Genomic DNA, 9,070 nt, shown 5'->3' with positions numbered 1-9,070 from the left:
AACTCTGCAACATCATCCTCAGTGTGGTGACTGAGCAACCAAGGTCTCTTACATCTTTGAATCCACTGTCTCAGCACATGGGCTCTTTTGCTGCCATGGTGATGAGAGAGTCCACTAGAGGGTCTCCTCCCATTGGCAGTTAGATGCTTTGACACATGGTAAATCTGCGCATAATCCATAGGCCAGAACTAGTTACATGGCTCTGTCTAAACTAAAAAGGGACTCATGGACTATTTACCAAGCATGACTGCCATCATCACAGACATTATAAGGTCACTTATCTGATTGTGTTGTTTTCCTAGTTTTTGTCATAGCTGTTAGGAAAATCTGGATGTTCAAGAAAAATTGTTTTAAGTTACTTTTTATTATAACAGCTGAGCTGTATTCCCATAGTGGGGGTGAAGCAAATAAAATAAGTTGCAAAGTTCTAGTGAAGATTAAGGACAAGACAGTAATCAGTCCTCACCAAAGTGCAAGTAGTTTGCTTTCCTCTAGCCACAACTTCAGCATTTCCCAGATAATTTTCTTTTCTTGTCTTATGCATCTCGGAAGCAGCCGCCACTCCTAAAGATCTTTTTTATCTTATGCTTACATTGATGCATCTGTATCATTACTCTCTTTGTTTGAATCTAATAGAACTGTTCATGATCTACACAGTTGGTATGTTCAACTTTTTTCATTTTAATTATACAACTTTTGGGCATCGTGCACTGAAGGCAATCAATGTATGTAGAAAATTTGACTAAGTAAAAACAACAACAGAAAATGTAACTAAGTATAGTGCACATTTATGAATGCTATTGCCTAAGAAAAACTTAGGCAGAGGAGAACCGTACCATCTTGGAAAAGATAGTTGGGATTCATACAACAATCAGAATAAAACAAAATTGAGAGTGAGATCAGAATGGGGCAGTGGTCCAGATACAGGCAAAGCATGATTGTTGCTTAGAAATAGAGGAAGCTCCAGGGCCACCTGGATAACAGAAGGAAGGGGCTTTCTCTTGAGAAAGTAGGACCAGGGCGGTACCAAGAAAGGAAGATTTAGCCAAATGAGGGTCTACAAAGAGACATACATCATCAAAGTAGATCTGTAGACATGCAGGTCCCACGCTAACATGCTCACTGTTTGTCCTTACCCTCTTGAGGTCTTAGTGCTTTGCAACTCTTCTTTAAGGATATAGTATATTACTTACTCCAATATTGTCAATAAAACTAGTCTTTAGTAATTATCAAAAACATTGACATTCATCACTTCATGGTTCAGTTGTCCTTTTCTAGTTCACACTAATTGAAGTAGGCAATCATGGAGGCTTTGCTGGTAGAGAAAGATTTTAATGCTATTTAAAGAAAATTAAAAAAAAGCATTCCCTTCTGACAGAAATTTGCATTCTGATAGTATTTTATTTGTACTTTTTTTAATGTCATGACAAGAAATGGATTTGATTTTGAAGAGGAATCATTTTGAATAATTAACTATGAATTACTCTAATTAGCAGAAAATAATTATAGGTTGGACATAAACTCTTTAGAAAGCAAAGGATAAAGTAAAAGATTATTGGAAAAATAATACCACCTGATAGATGTTGAGATGAATCCAAAAGAAAGCTTTTCTTTGAGTCAGTCTTCAACTAAGGCATTTTAAATGCCTCCCCTTAGAAAACATTCATATTCCTGCAAGACAAAAATTATCAGCAAGCATGTTTTTGATTAGAGAATCTTTAGTGTAATAATTAAAGAAGACATCTTTAATGCTTCCAAAAGAAGAAAATACAGTTTACTTGTTCTTTTCACAATACTTTCTGGATCAGAGACCTTATACAGACTTAACATATTTGTACACCGTATGTAGACTTTAACATATTCATTTCCTTTGGAAAATGTCAAAAGATTGACATGACAAGTGGCACTGGTCTCCTGAGAAGGGCTTGTGGACCAGGACATGTGGCAAACTGATAAGAAAAGGTAACAGATTCTGTTCAGGATTGTTATCAGTTTCTGTGAAGACCATCAGCAGGACCTGTGTGAGAGCTCACAGGGGGTGGCGTCCACTCCAAGTACATCTTTCAGCTGAAGACAGAAAAGAGGTGGAGCCAGGAGACAAGTCCCAGACAAGCCACCTCAGATAACTAGCTAATCCCTAACTCTCTGACTGGAACAAGTATCACAGTGTTTGTTTACCTGTTTTTTTATTAATACCATCCCTCTCACAGGATTGTAACATGGTGAAAATGAAATGTGAAGTTAACTTTTCAAAGTTAAAAGCAACAATAACAAGAGATATTATTTGGTCAAAATCTAGTTTTCATATATTTGATGTTTACTAATCAAAATATATTGGCACTATTAGAAATGAGAAGTATCTGGTGTATGGTTGAATAAAGCAGAACTTATTTTTATATGAGCATCATATAGAAAAAAATGATGCCTTACTGCAGTAAGGCATATGTTTATGATGATAATTATGCAAGAGTGCATCTTTACAAAGTAAATATATAGTGGCACTCTAATCAGTGGTCACAAACAGTCTCTTGGCACATTTCATTATGATCTACCAGGTTATGTTACAATTTAGAAGTAACATTCTTGATACTTAAATCCTTGCTTTAAATTCTTTTTCTTTTATTTTAGGGAGAGAGAAAATGAGCAGGGGAGAGTGGCAGAGAGAGAGAGAGAGAGAGAAAGAAGGAGAAAGACTCTTAAGCAGGCTCCACACAAAGCATGGAGCCCAATGTGGAGCTTGATCCCACAACCCTGGGGTCATGGCCTAAGCTGAAATCAAGAGTTAGATTCTGGGGTGCCTGGGTGGCTCAGTCAGTTAAGTATCCGACTTCAGCTCAGGTCATGATCTCATGGTTTGTGGGTTCGAGCCCTGTGTCAGGCTCTGTGCTGACAGCTAGCTCAGAGCCTGAAGCCTGTCTTCAGAACTTGTGACTCCTCCTCTCTCTGACCCTCCCCTGCTCACGCTGTCTCTTTCTCTTTCAAAAATAAATAAAAACATTAAAAAAAAAAGATGCTCAACTGAATGAGCCACACAGTCACCCCAACCTTGTTTTTTTTCTATATTGCTCTCCTGCCACCATCTAGAAGGTTGTTTTCTAAGTTAATCAAAATAGTAAGTGGTATGAAGGCATGTGCATAGAATCAATAGCTGTTCCCACCTACGTGAAAAAAAAAATTATGGCACCCTTCCATCTTTCCATTATGTCATCTTCTCCTCTTTTTTTCCTTCTTACCTGAAATATTGAATGAAACATTCTTTTTAGTGAATGACTGTTATAACATATGTTGGTTGAATGGGAGAAGAGAAAAGACCAAGAATCCTCTTCAGTCTTCTTCCATTGGTTCCTGCCATGGGTTCTTTTGTTCAGTTAGCTAAAATAGTTTTGCAGTGTAAGCCAGTTGTCCTTGTTTGACAAGGATTTCAGGAGGATCTGTTCAGTTGTTGTTATAGGTGACTTTTAAAGATCCTTTTCAACACTAAAATGTTTTATTACAAGTACTCCTGTGTAGCCCTGGGGTGGCATGAGAGAAAAAGGAAGGGAGATACTAAATGGAAGTGAGGTGAGATCATCAAGGATGATTACACACTTCAGTTTTGCCCAGACTGATAGACAAAAGCATGTGTGAGAAAAATAGATCCAGATAAAATATCTAACATGCCACTATATGCTAACTTCCCAACTCTGACATCTATTCCTTCTGAGCAGAAGAAGTAGGATTCACCCCCAAAAAAGGCAAGGTTCTTAGTGGGAGTGGAATGAAAAGACATTGAGTATTTGTTCCTTCAGTGATAGAAGGAATTTATCAGAAAACAAGGATGTGGATGTCTCATTCCTTAGGGCTAGATTTTCTTTGAGATCTTTAAAGCTCTAGCAACTAAGGAGCTGAGCTCTGACCTCTTAGTGACATAATGGACTGGCTGGTGGCTAGAGAATGGGCAGAAGCTATGTTTTTCCCTTCCCTTGCCCACTGGGCCTTACTCCCCTAATCTTCAGGAATGTCCTTCTCTTAGAACGTTCCCTCATCTGGCCTCTCAGCTCAAACATACCTAAGGGCCTTGATGCATATATTGGCCATGTTTGATTTCACAGAAGTAATCCTTACAGGTATGTTGGTGGGACCTTCACAGTCTGTATCTGTAAGGACATAAAAATCCATACCATTTATGTACAGTCAGTAAATGTCTTGTGGATTGGATGGGAGTATTCTCATGTGGCAATTCCTAGGGGAGGCCAGGGATGAGGGCAGATTCCTAGTTCTGGCCAACTAGGTGGAGACATCACTCTAAACTCAAGCCCCTTTTGGAATTTTAGCAGGCTCTACCCCTTGGGCTAGAGGGTGGGGCCCTCAGGGTCACATCTGCTACTCTATGGAAGAATAAGCATTATCAGCACCCTCTCTTGATGAGATTAAAACCCAATACATGATTCTTTTCAAAGAGAAAATGAATAAGAATTATAATAACCTGGCTTTAATTTTTTTGATTACAAAATTAGTGAAATAATTAAAATGAAGAGGCATGTATAACATTACTCAAATGGGTGAATGGTTAGTGAAGAGTCTGAATTGTAGATCATCCTAACACCTATTTGTTGCCAGGTAAAAGAATCTGCTTTAATAATTTAAAAAATATTAGTATTAACAGTCTTCATTTTCATATTAAAATAGTTCTAAGACTTTTAGTGCAGTTTATCTTCTTAAATTGGCTCATCATGTACAGAAAATGTATACATGAATGAGATCAAATTATTTATTACAAATTATTTTAAAGGAGGGATTTTAAAAACACTGAGCACCTGGGTGGCTCAGTCGGTTAAGCCTCCGACTTCAGCTCAGGTCAGATCTCACGTTCGTAGGTTCGAGCCCCGCGTTGGGCTCTGTGCTGACAACTAGCTCAGAGCCTGGAGTCTGCTTCCTGTTCTGTGTCTCCTTTTCTCTCTGCCCCTCCCCCTCTCATGCTCTGTCTCTCTCTGTATCAAAAATAAATTTAAAAACATTAAAAAAAATTAAAAAAAAATAAAAACACTGATAAAGTGTGCAAGTTAGTAATATGAATTAGTTAGTTTTGACATATGTATACCCTTAACCCATCGCCAGAGTCAAGAGAGAGAACACTTCCACTGTCCTCCAGAGTTTCTCATCCCCCTTGATGATGCTTCTGACTCAGCCCTTCCCATTCCCAAGCAACCAGAGTTTTATATGAATCGGATCATACAGTAATACTCTTTTGTCTGTTTTATTCGGCATAATTATTTTCAGATTCATCCATGTTGCTGCGTGTTCATTTTTATTTCTTTATTGTTTATTCATTCATCTGTTGATGGACATTGGGGTTATTTTCAGTTGTTGACTATTACAAATAAAACTGCTATGAACATTCACGTGAAAATATAAATTCATGTAGCTTATGAGTTTTTAAAGGAAACATTTTTTCTTCATAGCTCATGACCTTAGCAAGGTAATATTTATAATCTGTTACCAATATATCATGACTACAAATTGTTTTTGCCTTAGGTTAGCTGCATTCAATTAAAGAAGTATTAACAGAATATTTAGTGCATATAAAGCTTAGTGTTAGTCAGTGTAAGGGCACAAAGATGGCTCAGATAAAAACATATAATGGGAACCCAAAACTGAATAAAGTAAATGTCATAAGAACAACAACAAAAATTTATGGGTTAGGTCACATGAATAATATCCAGTTGAAAAATAAGAAAATAAGAACCAGTGATTTGCTGGAGACTTTGAAGCATGAGTAGGATTTTAGCATGTGATGTTGGGAAAAAGTATGCAATGAGAAGGGAAGAACATAATTAGAGCTTCGAGGCCAGGTACATGGGGTAAATGCTTGGATGAAACACTCCATTTAATCGTAGCACAGGATCAACTCTATGGTATGTTCCAGTCTCCCATTTCCTCAGACCTCTTCTGGAATGCCAGATTCTGCACTTGGGTTTAGTTCAACAGCCATTCCTTCAATGGCCACAGTGACAAGCACTGTGCCAAAGCAAGGGAAGAAAAGATGAAAAGGTAAACACACTTTTGCCCTCAGATCATTAACAACGGGGCAAACCCTTTCAAGTATTGTGGTTACGAGAGATGCGGTTGGAATGCTGTTGCACAGAGAGGCACACCTAGGCCTGCCCGTGGAGTCAGACAAGGCATTCCAAGGCAAGTTCCTTGGAACTCAGTCTAAGTTGACCAGTAGGCACTAGGTGGAAAACAGAAGCAACGGTGTTCAAGGCACATGGGGAGAAAAGCATGGACAAAAGCAAAAGTTGTGACCCAACATTTGATTTGGGGAAACTATAGATAGTTCAAGATTGCAGAAGCATTCATTTGAATGTGTGTGGTATTTTTTTTTTTTTTTGGTTTTTTTGAGAGAGTGAGCACACATATGTGTGCACAAGCAGGAGAGGGGCAGAGAGAGGGAGAGGGAGAGAAAGAAGAGAGATAATCTCAAGCAGGTGCCACACTGTTAGCACGGAGCCTGACGCAGGGCTCAATCCTATAAACTCTGAGATCATGACAAGAGCTGAAATCAAGAGTCTTATGCTCAACTGATTGAGCCACCTGGGAACCCCTATTTGGGTGGTTTCTAAGGGGTATCTTTACTGCTACAATCCTTTTGGTTTTTTGTATGTCTGTTTTTTTATATGACTTTGGAATTACTAATGGTGTTACAATCCTAGAACACCTACTTATTTATGTGACGTGTTACGTTGTTTTTATACACATGATGATTTTGTAACCAAACATTACATATATTCGATGTTCTCTGAATTTCACTACTTTGACTTAAGGAGCCCCATACTTATAAAATACTGGGTAATATAGTCAGATTGTAATAGAGTCCAACAATTAGACATTTGCAGAATTTCCACTACCTTATTTTGATAAGAACATCTGTTTTATAAGTGATTCTGACTACAAATCACAAAACCCCCTTAGTATCATGTATTTGAGAGCCCATATCTGTTTTTATGTTCTCAATACTGACACCTTAAATCTCTATAATAGATTTGGCTGTCCTTCCCTCCCTCCCTCCCTCCCTTCCTCCCTCTCTCTCTCTCTCTCTCTTTTTCTTTCTTCCTTCCTTCCTTTCTTCCTTTCTTTTCTCTTTTTTAACAAAACACTGATACTTGAATATATAAAAAGCAGAAGTGTTCCTCCTATAGTTCTGTGTTCTCTACCCTGGTCTAATTCTCTGTGTTTGAACTAAATTTAAAAAAAGTAAATTTAAGTCAAGACTATCATTTTGAAAGACAGGCTTATCGACAGTACGGGTGTATATAACTAAATATGTTGTCCAATGGGCTGCTCGTTCAGCCCATGATGGTGTTGACATCAGGGTTTCATTCACTGCTTGGTTTTGTGAACACTGCATCACTGCAGAAATTCTCTCTTCATGATATCTCATTTTTGGAGCTCTGCTCAGCTATAAAACAGGCTACTATTTGCAAAAGATGTGATACCAGACATCACGAAGAACTATGCATTTGTAAAAGGGAAGTGCTTTATTCTCTTGCTAAGTTCTCTGCATATGCTGTTTATATATATTTCCATCCTAAGACAATACAAAATGACATATGCCCTTTGAAATTGTCTAAACTCACCAAATAAAACAGAAACGTGAAAGATGTAAATAGTTAAGTATGAAATGTTTCCTTCAGTTTTTGAGATATTTTGAATTCTGACATGCTTGAATAATTGCCTCGTATTCAACTCTTACATGTATGTATGGTAAAAAAGGGAAAAATCTTTTGAAATGTTCATATTTTCCCCTTATGTCAACATTAATATGTCATAATATTTTTTGTTTTATGGGACTCATTTCTAGTTGATGTAGAATTTTAAAGTGAAGATAATCACAATAATTAAGGAGTAAATGTGTAAATGAGAGCCTGATTCGAGTTATTTAATTAACATAAATTCATGGAAATTTGGCAACTGAAAGATTAAAATATAGATTTTAATCTAATCTGTTTCTGCACTTTTCATTTCTCCTAAAATATCACCAAAGAAAGGGCAATAGTAGAGGATTAGAAATGTGTAAAAAAGAAAAAACCCAGCAAGCTATTTCCTGTCCTTTTGTGACTGTCTCTGGCATAGGAAAGTTCTTAGAAATAGTTCCTGTGAGTCTATTCTATGGAGGGGAAGAGAGGAGGAGGAGAAACACGGCTTACCTCTCCAAATACAGCCCTAGTGGTGTTTGTGCTCATCAGCTCAGGGCAGACGAGTCCTCTAGTGCGAATGGGCGCCTGGCAGGCCTGGCCCAGGGTCCTGTAGCACCAGGCAGTCACTGCTTCTTACCTCCTGTTATCACAAATGAATTGCTTTATTCCTCCTGACCAATATGAAAAGCCAAGTTTTTAAAAAAGCCTAGATGACAGCAACTAAACATACCTTGTACTCCAGCTGAGTGGAACTGGCTCCCAGCAACATTTCTCTCAGCGTGTCCTACACAGATGTTCCTTTTTCTCTGTTCCCACTGCTACCCCTACCTTTTCATCCTGAGCCTCAGACTGAAGTTCCAGATTCAGGCCTAAATCCCTTCCATTGACTGCCAGAGTGATGTTCCTTACACACTGTCACTGCTACATTCTTACTGTGGTTGCTGTTTCCTACAGTTGGACAGAACCAATACCTACCTAGGTCAAATGAACCAGCTGATGTGTAAGTCTAAACGGACAGAATGGTGTTACGGTGATGCGCTGGGGGTGCCGGACCAGCCTGAACAGAGCAGGATGGAGAGCCTTTTTCGTTGGGATGGACTGGGTTGTCTTCCCCAAGTACACTGAAATCACAATGAAGGAGCATCTCCTATGGGGTCAAGAGGAGGCAGTGAGATAATGAATGCTAGTTTGGATACTGAATCTCAGGTGCCAGGAGTTTATCCTCATGGAAGCATGCATAGTTACAAAAATGGCTTTGGAGCTTACCAGGGAGGTCTCGGTTGTGAGAGTCTGAGGAATGCCTAGTTTACTTGACAGAAGGTGATGAGATGGCCAAAGAAGGGTTTGTGGCGTTCAGAGAAGCAGGTGCCAGCAGGAGAAGCAGGTGAGGGTGG

At 38.6% G+C, this 9,070-nt stretch overlaps 1 long non-coding RNA gene across 1 annotated transcript; it reads right to left on the bottom strand.

Moving 5' to 3' along the window:
- Window positions 1-1,428: 1,428 nt before the first annotated feature.
- LOC115294651 lies at window positions 1,429-9,070 on the bottom strand. The gene is made up of 4 exons (XR_003910037.1): window positions 8,943-9,070; window positions 8,652-8,823; window positions 8,187-8,316; window positions 1,429-1,671 (listed from the first exon to the last, which is right to left on the bottom strand). It is a non-coding gene; the product is annotated as an uncharacterized LOC115294651 (long non-coding RNA).

This window comes from Suricata suricatta, chromosome 6, assembly GCF_006229205.1.
Source record: "Suricata suricatta isolate VVHF042 chromosome 6, meerkat_22Aug2017_6uvM2_HiC, whole genome shotgun sequence".
Lineage (NCBI taxonomy): Eukaryota > Metazoa > Chordata > Mammalia > Carnivora > Herpestidae > Suricata > Suricata suricatta.
The sequence above is the reverse complement of the archived record's forward strand: the minus strand, read 5'-3'. Positions and strand labels throughout refer to the sequence as shown.